This window comes from Protopterus annectens, chromosome 2.part2 (assembly GCF_019279795.1).
Source record: "Protopterus annectens isolate FY-2018-M chromosome 2.part2, PAN1.0, whole genome shotgun sequence".
Lineage (NCBI taxonomy): Eukaryota > Metazoa > Chordata > Ceratodontiformes > Protopteridae > Protopterus > Protopterus annectens.
The window spans coordinates 100,606,042-100,624,120 of record NC_056730.1 but is presented as its reverse complement, the minus strand read 5'-3'; the positions used below and the strand labels follow the sequence as shown (position 1 = coordinate 100,624,120).

At 39.0% G+C, this 18,079-nt stretch overlaps 1 protein-coding gene across 5 annotated transcripts in view; it reads left to right on the top strand.

Annotated features, from left to right (window-relative positions):
* Positions 1-18,079, top strand: part of IL6ST (interleukin 6 cytokine family signal transducer) — a 2,713,809-nt gene that overhangs the window by 1,412,665 nt on the left and 1,283,065 nt on the right. The gene's annotated exons all lie outside the window — the stretch shown is intronic.

Genomic DNA, 18,079 nt, shown 5'->3' with positions numbered 1-18,079 from the left:
TAGAGCATAATTTAGAGCTGGGACTGCAGTTGCAGAAGATCCTGCTGCTGGTATTCATAGCTTAATTTAACAGAATGTGTAGTAAATATGAAGGTGTTGTCCCTGTAAATATTTTTTAAAGCAGACCTACAAGGCAGCTTGAAATATGACTTTTCTGGAAAATTGCAGTCAGTGCAGTTTACAGTACACAGATTTGTTAAAGCAAGATCTAGGCATCAAAGTCAGTGAGCTTGCTGCTGCATTCTGTGCAAGTTCTATGTGCTGACAGTCCAATTCTGGACATTAAAGTAGCATGGACAAACATATTGTGCACCATACCTCTCAACGTCTTAGTTCAAGAAATCTGGACAAAGCCAAAAATAATGGGGGGTGTTACAAAGGCCTAAAAATAAGGACAGATTTTAAGTATTGAAAGTTAGTGGAATAACTGGTTTTGTGATACCATATATTTGCTATAGGATATGACATCTGAAACTGAAATGTCTATCATTATTTAGTGACTTCACTCCCTAGTAATTTACCAGAAAGCCACAAATGTTATGAGGAACAGACCCAACATATGAGGCAAAAATCTTAAAATTCTGCAAAAATCTGGAAAGTTTAAAGGTATGTTGTGCACTACAGTGGGTAAATCCATGTGGGTAATGAGGTGGTTAATCTAAGCAGTATTCATACATTGGTAAAATGAAGAGTCGATGCTTGGCTCTTTCTGACTTTTGAACTGTTCATATTGACTTTTGCACATGTGCTGATAATGCCTTCATTTGCCCCTAAATGGCACACTTCCATATTCACGTAGCACTGTGTTGGGCTCTTGGTTGTTTGTTTCGAGCCTTGCCCTATGTCTCCATTTGCTGATTTTTTTAAACATCTTTATTGAATTCAAAATACAGATAAAAATGTCAGCTCCAATTAAATGTAGATATCCTGCTAGGGCTAAATGATTTTATTTCTATTTCACGCTTATTAAAACCGAAGGCTTTGGAGAGAGAGTTTGTTTTGAACCTGTCATTTTTACCTTCATTTTTTCCTTGCATTTTAGTAGTGGTTTTATCACTTTAAATTTGTTCCTTTGCTTGGAGGCTTGGTAATCCTATGACCTAGTACCTAGTATCATGTGATCTAGTACCTTCTGTTGTTTAAATGGAGTTGAAACACTGTTTTTTCTGATGAAGTTTACAGTTAATAAATGAAAGCGCTTATTTATAGTTTTTGGCATCGTTTGGTGTACATTGTTTGCATATTGGTTGTACTTTCTGTCGGAGTCTCTGTGGCCTGCGGCTTTTCTTCTTTTGGTGTTTATTTTGTTTATTTATTTATTTTTCATCTTTATTGAATTACCATATGTGACACAGACAGACATACATTTATATAAAAGTAATCGACCCATATTAACAAGTTCACTTTTACAAACATTATACATGAGATATACTGATGTAAATCCTATAATCAAAGCAATATGACATAAATTCAGATCCTGCCTTCTCTTAAACCTCATTCCTTCTGCAAAACATGTTTCTGCATGTATTGTTCCACAGTTTCCATTTTTTATGCAATTTACTCCTACCTTTTTTCTAAAGATCCCACTTCCTGTTCTTTTAGCTCTGCTATAGTATTCACTACTACAGGTATAGCTGGTTTAGATTTTGATTTTGACTTTTTTGTAATTGCTTTTGTAGCAGCCAACCAGAACTAAACTTAACAAGGCTTTACAATGTCTAGACAGTTCAGATCGTGTATCCCAGCTCAAAAAAATGTCCTTAGTTACACTCATATGCGTGCTAGTATTCCTGACAAAGTATTCTGTAGGGAATTTTTAAAGTCTGTCAACTCATTACACTCCCCAAACATATGTTCCCAGTTACCCATTTTATCCCCATCACACCTCTAACATTTGTCATCTGTCAGAGGAAAAATTCTTTGGAGTCTGCTTGGAGTATAAAAGTATCTATGTGGATACTTCCAGGGAAAAATACTAAATCTTCTATACTTTGTTGCATGTTTGGGAGCTGTACATATGTCCTCCCATTGTTCCTTTGTGAATTTCCTATCTAATCTCTCTTCCCATCTTATATGGCCTCTTTTGATTGATTCCAAAGTTTTGTGCAGTATTTTATATGGTCTGTTAATTGTCTCTTATTTTTGGGGATGGGAAAGTGTTTTTACTGTGTTTTTGTGTGAAAAAAGTGACTTTTAAAAACTTTAAAATTTTATTAGCTTTTGCAGCTTATTTTTCAGTGGAAAGAGGCACCATTTTTCATTTAACGATGGAATAAACTACCACTCCTATGGTTGGTCCTCTGTCTGGTCACAAAAAGAAAAAAATTAAGCAAACAACCTTTTGCCACCAGTGAAGCCTAGCAGTTTGCCCGAGCCGCAGATGAGTGACTCTGCTGTGGCCATAGCATTTTCTCAGCCCACTCATCATTTACCCTGGATTCCTGTGGTGTAGCACCTACAGCCACACGGAATATGGGCTAGCCTTGTCCTCTGTGGCTGTTGGGTTCCTCTCAGTGGGCAAAGGAGATTCACTTTTGTCAGTCCTGGGAGAGGAAACAGGGAAATTTCCCTGTTTAGTCAGAATGTTGTGCTGATCCCTGGGGTAGCTGCTGCTGCCATTAACACTGCTGTCCTCATTTTACCTTGCAAAAAGAAAACTAATCATGTGTCTACTCCTCAAATTTCCTCAGATAGAAGTTTACTGGGTCTGGCTGTGGGTTTAATTCAGGCTATTGATCTTCTTATAAGGTGGTTTCTAGTAAAAGAAGGAGGGATACCTCTTTCCTTGAAGATTCGAGATTCTGAATCTGGACAGGAAGATGAAGGGACCGATACAGGTTTTCTCCTCCGTTCTCTGATTCAGTCTCGGAGGAGAGCTCTGTTTCTGATTCTCCTTTTGGGGGTTTCTCTTTCTCTGGTGAGGTTTCTTAGTCCATTAGAAAATACTGTAAGCTGTTATAGAAGAAATTTCCAGAGCCTTCATTGATTCTCCCAGTTCTGTCAGCTCTGGAGGGATGCATGTACCACTGCCTGCAATTTTCCTGATAGTCAACTTTCTTCCCCTAAAAAGGCAGGTAGAATGTATAACGTTCCTTAGTCTTTTAAGCTTTTATACACTCTTCCCAAACCTGACACAACAGCTATAGATTTAGTTAATCCTACTGCTAAACATTTGGTTAATTCTAGTCCTACTCTTTCTGACAAGGATGGGAAGATTATTGATAATTATACAATGCCTCCTCTAAAATGTGCACGCTGATTGGCCAGCCCAACCGGCGTGCCCGTTGTAAATCCCTCAATATACTAACGGAAAAAGGTCCGGTCGCCCGGACTTTTTCCGTTAGTATAAAACACTGTCTCGCTATGTTAAAAGAGTTTAACATAGCGACACAGGTTTAAAAAAAGCAACGCAGATCTCCGTCGCTTTTTTTAAAGCTGTCTCGCTATGTTAAACTCCTTTAACATAGCGACACAGTGTGTAAAAAGCAACGGAGATCTTGCGATCTCCGTTGCTTTTTTTTTTAACCTGTCTCGCTATGTTAAATGAGTTTAACATAGCGAGACAGCTTTAAAATAAGCAACAGAGATCTCCGTTGCTTATTTTAAAGCTGTCTCGCTATGTTAAACCCATTTAACATAGCGAGACAGTAAAAAGCAACGGAGATCTTGCGTTCTCCGTTTCTTTTGCCCACAGCTCCGATGTACTGTGTAGGCATGCGCAGTACATCAGAACTGCCGCGGAACACCAGACAGCTGCGGAAGGGCAGCAAAGAGGCATTATACAATGCCATTATTTAAGAAAAGTAATTATTTCTTTTCTTAAATAATGTCATTAGATATAATAATAACCACTTCTGGTGTGGGTAATGCTGGATTTACCCACGGTTGTCTTTGTTTGGTCCACGCCAACCGTGGGTAAATCCAGCATTACCCACACCCAGGCGTGGGTTATTGCTATAGTATTGGGGAAAAAAGTGTATGCTTCCGCAACTTTGATTTTCTAAATTTTGAATTGTCAAGCACATATGTTAAAGTGTATTCTGACTAATTGTGAAAGTATGATGATGTTTGGTCTGCAATTTCTTCTTGTGAGGAAAATCTGCTTTAAATAATGTAGTTCCTTCCATTGTATAATTCACTGCAAATTGTTTACAGTGTATATGAATCTGTTGATACTTCTTTCAGGTTTATGGACACTGGCACTCTTTTGAGGAGGTTTGCGTAACTGCACTGTCAGAACCTTTCAAATTATGTGAAATATTAAATTTTACATTTTTCTTTCAGTTGAGATTTGTTTTTTTATTTTTGTTCTCTTTGCTGCAGAGGTTATGAAAAAGGTGTAATGAAATGGTCAAGTTAATCCTTTTTCAATTTCGTAAGCAGTTCTCTAACCCTTATCAAGTTTCAGGGAAAAAAAGTCTAACCAACTAATGGGTAAACAGATGTTTAAGAAGAGATGGCACGGGGGTTTCAAAAAAGTCAGAATCTCTACTTGTCCTTTGGGAACAGATAGCTTCAGACAAAAAAGTTCTGAAGATCATTCATCAAGGTTACAGATGGCAGTGGGGGGAGCCCTCCTTTTCAGGGGATAATTCCTCAGCTAGCAGACCAGAGTCCTTTATCTCCCCCTGTCCTTCAACAATATGTCTCAGGGAGTGGTAGAATTAGTTCCTTCGTCCCAGGTTGAGAACATTTTTTATTCAAGGTTGTTTTTAGTGCCAAAGAAAGAAGATGCTTGGAAACCAGTTCTAGATCTTTCTTTCGTTCTTAAACCTGTTTGTGATAGTGCCCAAGTTCAAAATGCTGCCACTTCACAACCTGTTATCTCTCCTTCTTTCAATAACACTAGATTTAAAAGCTGCTTATTATCACTTCCCAATTCATCCAGACTTCAAATGTTTCTTAAGGTTTTGTGTGTTTGGATCATATTATCAGTTCTCTGCTTTACCTTTTGGACTATCCCTTGCACCAAGTGTGTTCGCAAAGTGTCTAGATCCAGTTGTAGCTCACTGCAGGCTACATAATATCCAAATTTTGCCGTATTTAGGCAACCTGTGTATCTTTGCAGAGTATTTTTTAAAGTGTCAGGAATCTCTCATTTGGGTGAGAGATCTCTTACAGAAGCTGGGATTCCAAAAGAACATCCACAAGTCTTTTTTGACTCCTTCACACAAGATTGTGTTCCTGTGACATGTCAGTTCAAAGAGCTTTTCTTTCACAGGAAAAACAAACATGACTATCTAGATCTATTTCTAAGGTTTTTCACTCAGTCTTCGGTCACTGTGAGGGAATACCTCAGGATTTTGGGTCTCATGGCATCTGTAGTTTTCATGATATCCCTGGCAAGAACTGTATGAAAGATACAGTGTTATCTGAAGTCTCTTTGGGTCCAACACCAACATCCTTTGTATCTTCTAATCCCAGTGCTGGGTTTGTCAGAATACAAGTCACTTGGTGGAGACAGCAAATTTCCTTAAATGTGGGTCTCCCCTTCTTCTTCCCTGTTCCAAAGCAGTCAGTAACCACAGACTCCTTGAACTTTGCATCAGGAGCAGTTTCAGGAGGGATAAAAGTTCAAGGTATGCAGGACAGCAATGAGAGGCACAAGCACAGAAGTATAAAATAGATGCCTGCCCTGATCAAGGCACTTAACTGTCTGAATCATCTTTGGTCTCTGGGACCGCTTCAATTTGTTTCAGCCAGTACCACATTCATGTGGTACACCAACAAGCAACAGGAACCAGGTTGGACCCCCTTTGTAGACTAGCAGTGTTAGCTTGGGATATAGCTTTCCAGCATAGTCTTGCAGTACAGGCATCCTACATTCTGTCAGAGCAAAATTATGTGGCAAACACGCTGAGCAGGACCAGGGTAGACCCTCATGAATGGAAACTAGATCAAGGATCTTCCAAGATTTGATCTGTCTGTGGAGAGTCCAAGATTATATCCATCTGTTGAGAGTTCCTAAAGTAGATGTATTTGTTCCTGTCTAAACAATCAGCTGGCAAGATTCTGTTCCAGGACTCATGCAAGAAGGCCTGCAAGACAGATGATTTTTCTCTTCTTTCCTTGGACAGGAATGTTCCTATATTCTTTTCTACCCTTTCCACTGATATCTAGGGTACTTCTGAAGTTTCAGAAGGAATCCCACAAGACCATTATGGTGGCTTTCCTCTGGCCAAGGCAACAGTGGTTCTCAATTACCACAAGCTTCCTCACAGAATGGATCTACTCACACAGGATCTTGGGTGTTTGATACACACTGACCCCAGTCAGCTTCATGTGATTGCCTGGATGGCATGGTCTTACTTCCCTTTAGGCACCTGTTTACTGAGGATATGCTGCTGGTACTAATTGAGGCAAGAAAGCTGAAAGGACTAAAAACATTTTTGCTTCTTGTATCTTACTGTCCATGTTCATAATCAAAGTCTTGTAGTTTCTCAATTATCTTTTGTTGAGTCTCTTCTCACTTGTCATTGGATGCCGTAAGAGAATCCTTTTTAATCCATAGACGTAACTACTTCATCTTATCTTGTCATAGGAGGTTACTAGGCTATTGGCCCTGAGGCCTTTATAAGCCTAGCCAAGAGTTTAGCCTATGTTTAGACAAGTCAGCACCCGATGCCCCTGTCCAGCAGGGACACGGGTGGAATCCCAAGGATATATTTTCTGTTTCCCATCCAGTTGTCTAGGTTGCACTTAAAAAGGGGTAAAGAGGTACCCTACTTGACATGAAGAGGGAGTCTTTTCCATAGATGGGGAGTCTCTGGGACACAAATCTGTCCTGTCAACAAGTCCTTTTGATGTCACAGACCAGGTTGAGGCCACACGTGCGAGTTACTTGAGTGGAGCTTGACTTGTGGATATGCAACAGTCCCATCAAGGTGGGGTCTGTGATCACCTTGTATACCAAATAGAGGTCACCTCCGAGGAGTCTGTATGAAACTAAGCAGAGGGATAGGGCTTTTAGCCTGTCTGTGTATGGTAGATGTTTGAGGTCCTGGAGTCTCCTGGTGAGGAACCTTTGTGGTCTGTCCAGCTGCTGCATGTGCTTTGTGAAGTACATACCGAAAGGGATGTTGTTCTCAATAATGGACCATATAAGGGAAGAATACAGGGATGTTATGACCTCCTTGTCCTTGGATGAGATACCCTTACTTATGAGGTGGGCCATGTAGAAGGCTTTCCGTACAATGGAAGCAACATGGTGGTCAAAAGTTAGGTTGCTGTCAACCTGGGTGTGCAAATCTCTCATGACTGATTGCGTGCTTAGGACGTTGTTATTAATGTGATAATTTGTGGGGGCGTCACTCTCCCCAAAGGGGATGATGATGCATTTTTTGGTATTCAGCTTGAGGCCATGTTTCTAGCACCAGTCATTTGTCTGAGTGAGACCCTCTTGGAGGATGTCTACATCACTAGGGGAATTGATGACAGCACCCAGCTTGCAGTCACCTATAAACTCACCACATATACAAATGCTGTAGACATAGATTATGTCCCTATAAATATGGGTATTGCTGAACCAATTCATGTGTGGGCACATAGTCGACCGCTATACTCTTTTTTTTTTTTTTTTTATATATATGTTTTATCTTCATTCATTTTATACCCTGAAAATACTACATATTATCTCAAAATGTTTCACAACACCAAAATGTATTTTTTGGGGAATTTTTCAAGTATAAACAAACAAAACGTGGAGAACACAGACCATAAAACTGGTAACTGATAACTGAAAAAAATGGTCTGGATGCAACGGAAAGCAAAAAATAATTTACTCCACAAATAAATACAAGCGCTTTTACCCAGCCGTAGTGCTGGGCTTTTTCAAGTAAAAGTTTTTACTTGAAAAAGCCCAGCACTATGGCTGGGTGAAAGCGCTTGTATTTATTTGTGGAATAAATTATTTTTTGCTTTCCGGTGCATCCAGACCATTTTTTTCAGTTAATTTTTCAAGTATATAATAATGTCACCTGCAAATAAAGCTTACTTTTCATGATTACCATACCCGTTATATCTTTTAATTTCTGATTCCCTTATTTTCTTTAACACCAGTCACAAATGCACTGAAAAAAAGGGTCCCATTGGTCTGAGAAATCAAATCCCCATATTTGGATGGGGATACCTTTTCTGAAAATTCCTATGTACTAGTTTCTTCGAGCGAGTAGTGTTCTGAAAATCCTGTTCATATACTTCATAATTCTCAATAATAGTACATACTATCCTGTCCCCCATTATAAAACTCAGTATTATTTTCCCTATTTTGAAAAGCATTACATCTGTAGAGGTAGATGATGTGGTTATCACCCTTGTATGAGGGCACTAACTTTGAAGTAGGGTAAACAGTTTTTTCTGAATATTACTTAAGGTCCTTATCCAACTTCTTTTCTTCTTCAGGAAAAGCCCATTACACCTTCTCTCAATTTTCTCCAGTGTTTTGTTGTATAGACCTTTATATTCGTTAAACAACAAATCACCAACAATTTTACCATGTAAGTTTTGTAATTCTTGGCAGAGGTTATCTCTATGTTTTTCATTGTAAAATATCACTTTATTCAACAATTCAATTCCACATTTATCAGTGAAACTTTTAAAGTCGTGAATCTTGACCTTGTCATAAACTAAACCAAAAGAAAATTTAAACAAGTGTAACCCTTGGGGAACTATCTGATGCTTTATACATTCCTTTAGGTATAGTATTTCTATTTGCAGTCTTTTCCGGTTAAACAATCGCTTTTCAAAAATATAAATCATGTCCTTCAAAGATAAAAAGGAACCATCTCTATTTCTTCCCCATGTTCAGTATTACTCACCTCTCCACCATTAAAGCAGTAATTTTTCTCTAAAATAGTTTTAAATACATGAAAATCTTCTATACAGGGAAGATGTTCTTCGTGTTTTACTGTTGCAGTCATCATCTGTGGGTTATCCCTGCTGTGGTAGCCCTCAGCCGGCCCGAATACCAGAGTCAGTGTTTTTCTATGTCAGCTGCTGTCGCTTGCTGTCTGACGTCAGGTCATCAGTGCTATAAAGTAAGGCAGCTGACGCCATTACATCAGTTTTTCTTGCCGTGGAGCCCATAGCAGAAGCAGTTCCCAAGTGTGCTGGTCGTTAGCTACCAGAGTTTGAATTACAGCTGAAAACATTTAAAGCTGAGTACCCCGTTGAGAATCCTTTGTTCTTGCACTAACCGATGTATGAAAAAGTTAACAATTTTCTTGCCTGTGGAAAGCAAATATCACACCAAGACTTCCATTCATACTGCGTCACTTGTTTAGGCCCAGACCATGACGTCCCCCATTGCCAGTTCTGTGCCCTCTTTAACGCAAGAACTATTCATCGTAGAACTGTTATTGTAGCCATGTATTTTCATCTTCCGTCTTCGCATTCCGAAATGGCGTCCGTCAGCCAACAATCCGTAGATATTCCAAAAAACCGTAAGGATAAAGACAGAGACAGACCACACAAGACTAAGCCTTCCAATGACTCTACCGCTAAGAAGGTCGTCAGTTCTCCGTAATTCAGTGAGGCGCCTTCGCAGCCCCTGATGCCCGATTCGATACCTTCGCAGGCCTCTACTGAGACCATTTCGGAGTCCGGTATGCAGCAGAAATCTTCTTCGTCTTCTGAGCCTTTGGTTATCTCTGCCTCGGTTGGGTCCAGAGCCGCGACGCAGACACCAGCTTCCAAGGAGGTTTTTCGCACTACCAAATCTAGACAAAAACTGATGTCTTCTCCAACTACCGTTTCTCTCAGACCGAAGGATACTCTTAGGCCTAGAAGCAAGGCCACTCCTAGGAAAACTACTTCTAGCCACCATTTTATTCCTGCCCCACCACCCCAAGCTCAAATGCTTAAAATGGTGGAGGATCTCATCACCCTTACCAGGGGTAGCCAGGCCACACCTTCTAAAAGGAAAAAGAGACCTTTCTCCTGAAATACTGACAGAACATGATTCTGAGGAGTCTGATTATTCAGATTTTGATGAGGAACAACGACCTCTGACTGCTTATGAGGATTCAGATGCAGAGGAATCCATTCCTTCTGTCTGTCCACCAGAAGATCTTTCCTTTGGGGAAACCATTCACACCCTCCAGGGAAAATTTCCACTGGGAATCCCTGGACTTCCCTCGGTCTATGAAAAGACTAAGAGAGTTTCTAGACCTGCCCCTGCACAGACCCTTGGCCATTACTCCAATCTTAGAGGTGGTTTATGATGTCTTCCATGTATCCAGCTTAACTCCTGATGCCCGCCCACCTGCTCCCAGAAAACCTGACAGGTATTACAGAGTACTGGATTCTCACAAATACCTGTACAGAAATCCTGCTGCAGACCCGGAGGTCATTACACAAGGACCAAAAGGAGCTAAGGCTAGTTCTGCAAATAATCCCATTCCTTCTGACAAGGACTCCAGAGCTCAAGGACCAAAAGGAGCTAAGGCTAGTTCTGCAAAGAATCCCATTCCTTCTGACAAGGACTCCAGAGCTCTGGACAGATGGGGTAAAAAAGTATACACTTCTGCAACCTTAGCACTCAGCTGTCAGTTCCACGTGTTTAGATATGAACAACACACTTTGGAACTATTAAAACAAAATATTTCAACCTTTCCTGAATGTTCCAGTTCAAATGAGTTAGCAGATTTACTGCACTCTACTTGTCAATTGGCTAAACACTCATTACACTGTGGATATGATGCCCTAGATGCCTCAAGCAGGGCAGCAGTGTCAGGATCTGTCATTAGGAGACGTGCATGGTTGAGGAAACAACCTCTCCCTGATCATATCAAATCTAAATTACTTGATGCACCCTTGGATAAGGACCGTTTGGAGTAAAAGCAGAAGAGGTGCTTAAAAAGATGGAATGAAAAAAACACAGCCCAGCAGTTCAGGACCCGTAATTAGCAGCTACTTAAGCCAACTTGTTCCAATCAAGGTGAAATTACTGGCGACGGCCGAAAGGTCTTTGAAACAAACAGTCTTTATTGAAACAAAATTACTCCAAGCGCTTTCACCCATATATTATCGGGCTTTTTCAAGGAAAACCACTCAGCAACATTGTGCACATCTTTAAATAAATTCATATTGATCACATGTTAGAATCCATTAATTAATTAGCGAATAGTCATTACATCTTAAAGAAAACTAGTATATGTATCAAAGTATTGCATTTGATTTCAAATTCTCTATTACTTTCATCAAAGCATCTGTGAAAAAACACATTTCTATGTATTCAGACTCGTGTAAAACTGTTAACTTAAAAGAATAATTCATTAAGTGCTTATTTCATAGTTTGATATATAAAAAAACTCTTTAGATGTTAAAATGTATAAAAACATGTTAATAAGTAAAAATTAATATGAAATATAACCTATATGTTAAAACTTAAACTTGTATTGAACTATGCGTACATCCGTTAGTTCAAAAATTTAATATTACTCATGTTTATACATTCAGAGTTAGATGTACTATAAAATTAAAGCAAGTTAATCTTTCTTGTCGTTAATTAAATAAACAACAATCGCATCTAAAATCTTTCGATGAAAATATTCACCGTGTTAATTAATAATTCATGTCCAATCTTAATAAATATCTTAGTAAAAATATAAATACAATTGATTTTTAAAAAATATGTGCGTGGAGTTAAAACATCATTTGTTGTGTGGCTTTAAAAGGAGTGGTAAACTGAAACTGTATTCATAACCTTGCTTTTCTCATTTTTAATACACTCATGATGTTGATAGAGTCATTCAAACCTGGTATCTTAATTGAATTTAGTTTCAGTTGCCAATATAACTCGCGATATTCTAGGGTTGTCTCCCAGTTACCACCTCTAATATCCTGTGTAACTTGTTCTAAAATAAAGAACTTCAGGTTCATGTTTTCACAAACCAGGGAGTGTTTATAGAAAGCATTACTCTCTTTTTGTTTCATAACATCATTAAAATGTTCATACACCCTTCTCCTGATATGTTGTTCAGTTTTTCCTATATAAAAACTGTTACAGGATAAACATGTCCCTAGGTATACTACCCCTTTTGTAGCGCAGTTATAGTATTTCCTGGCAGTGAAGTTAAATTTTCTTGAGGGAATCCTAATCTGTTCCTGGTTAATCATAGCGTGACATTGCTTACAATTACCACATTAATAGGTCCCTACTCTTCTTCTATTTTTATTACTCTCTAAATTATGTTTCATTTCAAAGATCTCTTTCAGATTTTTATTTCTTTTTCTGACAAAGTGTGGTCTTTCTGGAATAAAAGGTTTTAAGTCCTCATGATAACTCAGAATGGGCCAGTATTTAAAAATAGTATCTTCAATTTCTTCAGAGTTCTTATTGAAAGTGTAAATGAAACTGCCTTGACTTTGTGTCTTATTTTCACTTCTACTCTGTGGTTGGTTGACAGTACCTACTCCTAGCAGGGGTGGATACAATGTTTCTCTTTTTTGACTAATTTCCTGTGCCAAGTCTTCAAACAATTTATCTGGGTAACCTTTTTCTAAAAAGAATGTTTTCAATATTCTCACTTCTTCCTTAAACTCTTGTAGAGTGCTACACATTCGGGAAGCTCGAATTAATTGACCTTTAATGATACCCCTCTTTTGAAAATTTGGATGCCCACTATTGTAGTGGAGGTAGGAGTTGGAGAATGAACTTTTTCTGTATAGTTTAGATTGAAAACAGTGATTTTCGTGGTCTTTAACGATGGTTACATCCAAACAGTGTAATTTATTTTTATCTATATTGTAGGTGAATTTAAAGAAAGCTGTTGTATTATTAATGTATCTTAAAAATTCACAAAGACTCTCCTCACTACCCCTCCAAAAAAAACAAATGTCATCCAAAACCTTCTATAATATGCAATATCTTGATACCATTTACTTGAAAAAATGTATTTCTTTTCCCAGAAATATAACACAATGTTTGCATATAAAGACGCACAGGATGCCCCCATTGCTACACCCTTTCTTTGACGATAAAATTCTCCGTTAAAATGTATGAAATTGTTTTCTAGGACAGTCTCCATAAATTCTACTAATAAATTGATGATGGTAGCTGTTTGAACTGTTTCTGTTACTAAAATTTGGTTGAACCATTCTAATCCTGTTTCATGTGGGATACTAGGGAAAAGATCTACCACATCCACTGTGACCATCAAAAGTTGAGAACAGAACATGTTTTGATCTAATTCTCTCAAAAAATCCCAAGAATCTTTACAAATGTGGTCCACACTGAACACAAAGGATTTTAAGATTATGTCTATGAATTTAGCCAAAGGTTCAGTGATACTACCAGATCCCGATACAATCGGTCTAAATTTTAAAGGTTCTAAACCTTTATGTGTCTTGGGAATGCCGAAAATTTGGGCAATTCTTGGTTTATCTGCATATAAATAATTGTAAAGTTTTTCATTAATCGTGTTCTGTAACAGGTGGTCAAATAATTGATAATTGATTTTGGCATAGGCAATGTTTATTTCATTTTTGGATACTAGTTCATATTGGTCAGTGTCTTGTAACAAATTTTGTATGTAAGCCTCATAGTCTGTCTTGTACATTAAAACTGTCCCACCTCCTTTATCAGGTTTCATAATGCGACATTCTTCCTGTCTTAAATAATTAATTAATTCAACTTCTTTGTCACTCAAATTATTTGGGATGTTATTATATTTCTGTTGTTCCATACTCCTGATGTCTCTTTCTACCAATTCCTCAAAAACTTTTAAGGTGGAATGCATTGGTGGGTTAAAGGTACTTTTTCTTGTAAGTTCAGCGGTTGTACCTTTTTGTCCCTTAAAAAATATATTTAAGTTCATTTGTCTCATAAACAACTTTAAATCAATTAAAATATCTGGTACAAAGACAGGCTTGAGTGGGACAAACTGGAAACCTTTTAAAAATAATTCAAAAAATTCTGAAGTGATTTGCATATCAGTGAAATTGTATATTGTGAAGTTATTACTTCTAAAAACAATTTGCTTAGTTTCATCCATTAATGTCTCTAAATCTAAAGGTACTATGTGTGAGAGATTTAATTCTTTAGTTAGTTCCATTTGTTGTATTGGTATCTCCGTCCTCCCCCCCCCTCCCGGGGGGTACTGAAAATCCCTTGCAGATTGCTTTCTGTCCTTCTCCGCTAATCTCTCACTTCGCCTTAAACCTTGAGCACCTGTATTCACTTGGTTACTTTGAATGTTAATTTCATTGTCATTAAAAAATACACTTTCAGTATTGATGTGGTTTTTGTTCCTATTATTGAACAGTGGGAAAGCTCTACCCTCCCTATATTCAATTAAGTCCCGATCCAATTTCCTAATTTTGCGATTCAGAACTCTGAAACAGTGCTGGTCTGCCTCATCAAATGTTTTGTCATACTCTCTTTTAACACTTGTGAGTCTATCATCTGTAATTAATCGACTGTTCAATACATTCAATTCTTTCAATAATGTATCCGCTTTTTTCTCATAATCAGTAATCATACACTTTAACATTTCTAAGCCTGCCTTATTGAATATTTCACATAATTCATCATATAACATGGAACCTGCCTGTACATTATTAGGAAATTTAAAAAATCTAAGGCCTTTGGGTACACGTTGTACATGCAGACATTCTCTTAAATAATCTCTCTCTAACTGGTTGTTTTTATATAGGTACAGTTTATCTTTAAATTCACTAAGTGAATGTTCAATGTTAGAATCAAGTTCGTTGTTCACTGTACCTGTTTTGAAAAAAAACGGTTTAGCAGTCCAAGCACCAAAGTCAAAGTTCTTTGCTTCAAAATTGAAGGATTTGGTGTTAGGAGTTTTAGCTCTAGTATGAGCTAACTGCCCATTCGAGCAAGTGCTGTTACCTGCCCCATTCGTAAAAGAGTTGTTGTTATTGTTATTAGAAGAAATTGTTCCTGTTTTCACACTTTTGGAAGTTTTATCCAAAAACTGCATTTGGTTACATGGGATCTCTCTGTAGTTTTCTTTTTCTGTAGTTTTATTCCGCTCGTTGATGGAATTAGAAAGTTGGGTAAGCAAGTCCAAAATTTGGTTAAACTCCGCTCGCGTAACTGGCGTTGTGTCGAGGGCGTCATCCCTTAGAACTGTAGGCGTTTCCGCTAAGCTGCCAAATTCCGTTCCTTCCGCCATGGCTGAGATACTGTAATCCACGAAATAAAAAAACAAACGAAAAACCAAGAATGAAAAAAACACAGCCCAGCAGTTCAGGACCCGTAATTAGCAGCTACTTAATCCAACTTGTTCCAACCAAGGTGAAATTACTGGCAACGGCCGAAAGGATGTACGCATAGTTCAATACAAGTTTAAGTTTTAACATATAGGTTATATTTCATATTAATTTTTATTTATTAACATGTTTTTATATATTTTAACATCTAAAGAGTTTTTTATATATCAAACTATGAAATAAGCACTTAATGAATTATTCTTTTAAGTTGTTAACAGTTTTACACGAGTCTGAATACATAGAAACGAGTTTTTTCAAAGATGCTTTGATGAAAGTAATAGAGAATTTGAAATCAAATGCAATACTTTGATACATATACTCATTTTCTTTAAGATGTAATGACTATTCACTAATTAATTAATGGATTCTAACAGGTGATCAATATGAATTTATTTAAAGATGCGCACAATGTTGCTGAGTGGTTTTCCTTGAAAAAGCCCGATAATATACGGGTTAAAGCACTTGGAGTAATTTTGTTTCAATAAAGACTGTTTGTTTCAAAGACCTTTCGGCCGTTGCCAGTAATTTCACCTTGGCTGGAACAAGTTGGATTAAGTAGCTGCTAATTACGGGTCCTGAACTGCTGGGCTGTGTTTTTTTCATTCTTGGTTTTTCATTTGTTTTTTTAAAAAGATGGAAGACAAAACAAAATATATGCAAACAGTAAAAAATTTTCTTCAGGTACAACCTCCTAGGTTCAGCAGGAATTTCCCCTCCAAACACTGGTCTTTTCCTGCACCTAGCAGACAGGGGCAAGGTAAGCCTCGCAGGGACAAACCACCCAGACCCTATCCCAGGGACAGCAGAGAACAAACAGTTGACCACTTCCACTCCAAAGGCAGGGAGTTCTAAGCCATCCCTCTATAGCAAAATCTCTCGATGACTCCCTCGCTCTACCCTCTTTTCACGCACCAAAAACTAGGAGGAAGGCTGTCCCTATGCAAAGAAATTTGGCTTTCATAGGTTCATAGGTTGGTACTAGGCTATCGGCCCTAGGGCCTATACAAGCCTAGCCATAACAATTCCCTGGATATGTCTTCCCACAATATTTACTTCCCTGGACCCCAGTCTAGCAGGGCGACTGACGTGATCCCTGGGGTGAATTTCCTATCTCCCATCCAATCATCAAGGTTCCTTTTGAAGAGGGCCAAGAAGGCGCTCTGCATGACATGTATGGGCAGTCTATTCCAGAGTATGGGGAGTCTCTGGGTCAGGAACCTATCCCTCCAGCTTGTTTTGTTCATTGTGATGACAAGGTTTAGATCCCTGGAGCGTGTGGCTCTGAGGGATTGGGATTTCTTTAAGTGGAGCATGTCCAACAGCTCAGGGTTTGACATGGCCTTGTATGTTAAGCAGAGATCACCTCTGAGTAGACGATATGCCACAGAGTATAGCTAGAGTTTTTTTAGACAGTCAATATAGGGCATCTCCTTTAGGCCTGTGATTCTTTTAGTGAGGTATTTCTGCGGCCTTTCCAGCTGTTGCAGATGTCTTGTGAGGTACATACCAAACGGGCATTGTACTCTGTAATGGTTCTAATGAGGGATGATTGACTGTTGTGGCGATGTGGTTATTGAAGGTGAGGCCTCTGTCCACCTGTTTCCCTAAGTCTCTCATCACACTTTCGGTGTTTAGTGTACTGCCACCTATGTGGTAATTCATGGGTACATGTTTTTTTCCCATAGGGGATAACTGTACATTTCTTGGCATTAAGCTTGAGCCCATGGCTCTGACACCAAACATCTGTTTCTGTAAGGCCCTTTTGTAGAATATCCACATCATTTGGGGATTCAATAATGGCTCCCAGTTTGCAGTCATCTACGAACTTTGTTAGCCAGAGTCCCTTAGTGTAACAAAGGACCAATGGGTCTTAAGGATCATTTTTCAGGGATACAAATTCTCCTTCAGTGGGCAGAGGCATTGAAACAAGTCCAAACTCTGATATCCCAGGGGCAGTAGAACTTGTCCCCTCAGATCAAACAGGCAAAGGCTTTTATTCCAGACTCTTCCTTGTTCCCAGAAAAGAGGGCACTTGGCGCCCCCATCCTGGATCTATCCCTTCTGAACACCTTCCTGGTGGTCCCCAAATTCAAAATGCTAACTTTGCAGAAGCTGCTGCCTATGCTGACAAAAAATGCCTGGTTAGTTACCCTAGATCTAAAAGATGCTTACCTCCGGATCTTATGGGAATCCTGCAGGAAATTCCTTCACTTCAAAGCAGGCTCACAACACTTTCAGTTCTCTGTGCTACCCTTTGGCTTATCTACTGCTTCCAGGGTATTCACCAAATGCTTAGCCCCGGCCATAGCGTTTTGCAGACAGAAAAATATACAAATTTACCCTATCTGGACGACTGCCTCATTCAGGCAGATTGCAAAGAAAAGCTCCTCAAGGACCTCCTCTTTGTCAAAACCCTCGTTAGGGTGCACCATCAACGAGAAGAAATCAAAGTAAACACCCTCCAGGAAGATCATTTTCTTGGGAGCACTGCTGGTCACAGCATCCCAAATGACCTTCCTATCCCCAGAAAAGCAGAGCTTCCTGCCTCTCTATTTTACCCAGCTTGCTTCCAGAAGTCACCTCACTTCAAGCAAGTTCCTGCAAGCCTTGGGGTACATGGCATCTTGCATCCTTCTAATTCCTCTAGCCAGGCTTCACATGAGAAAACTTCAGTGGTACCTAAAGTACCTTTGGTGTCAGCACTCTCAACCTCTAGGGACCTCTCTCCCTCTGATCCCCTGTATAAGGGCTGAGTTTCTCTGGTGGGCAGGGGCCTGTGCCCAGAACAAGGGTCTTTCCTTCACCCTCCGCCCAACTGGGCAGACCATTACCACCGATGCCT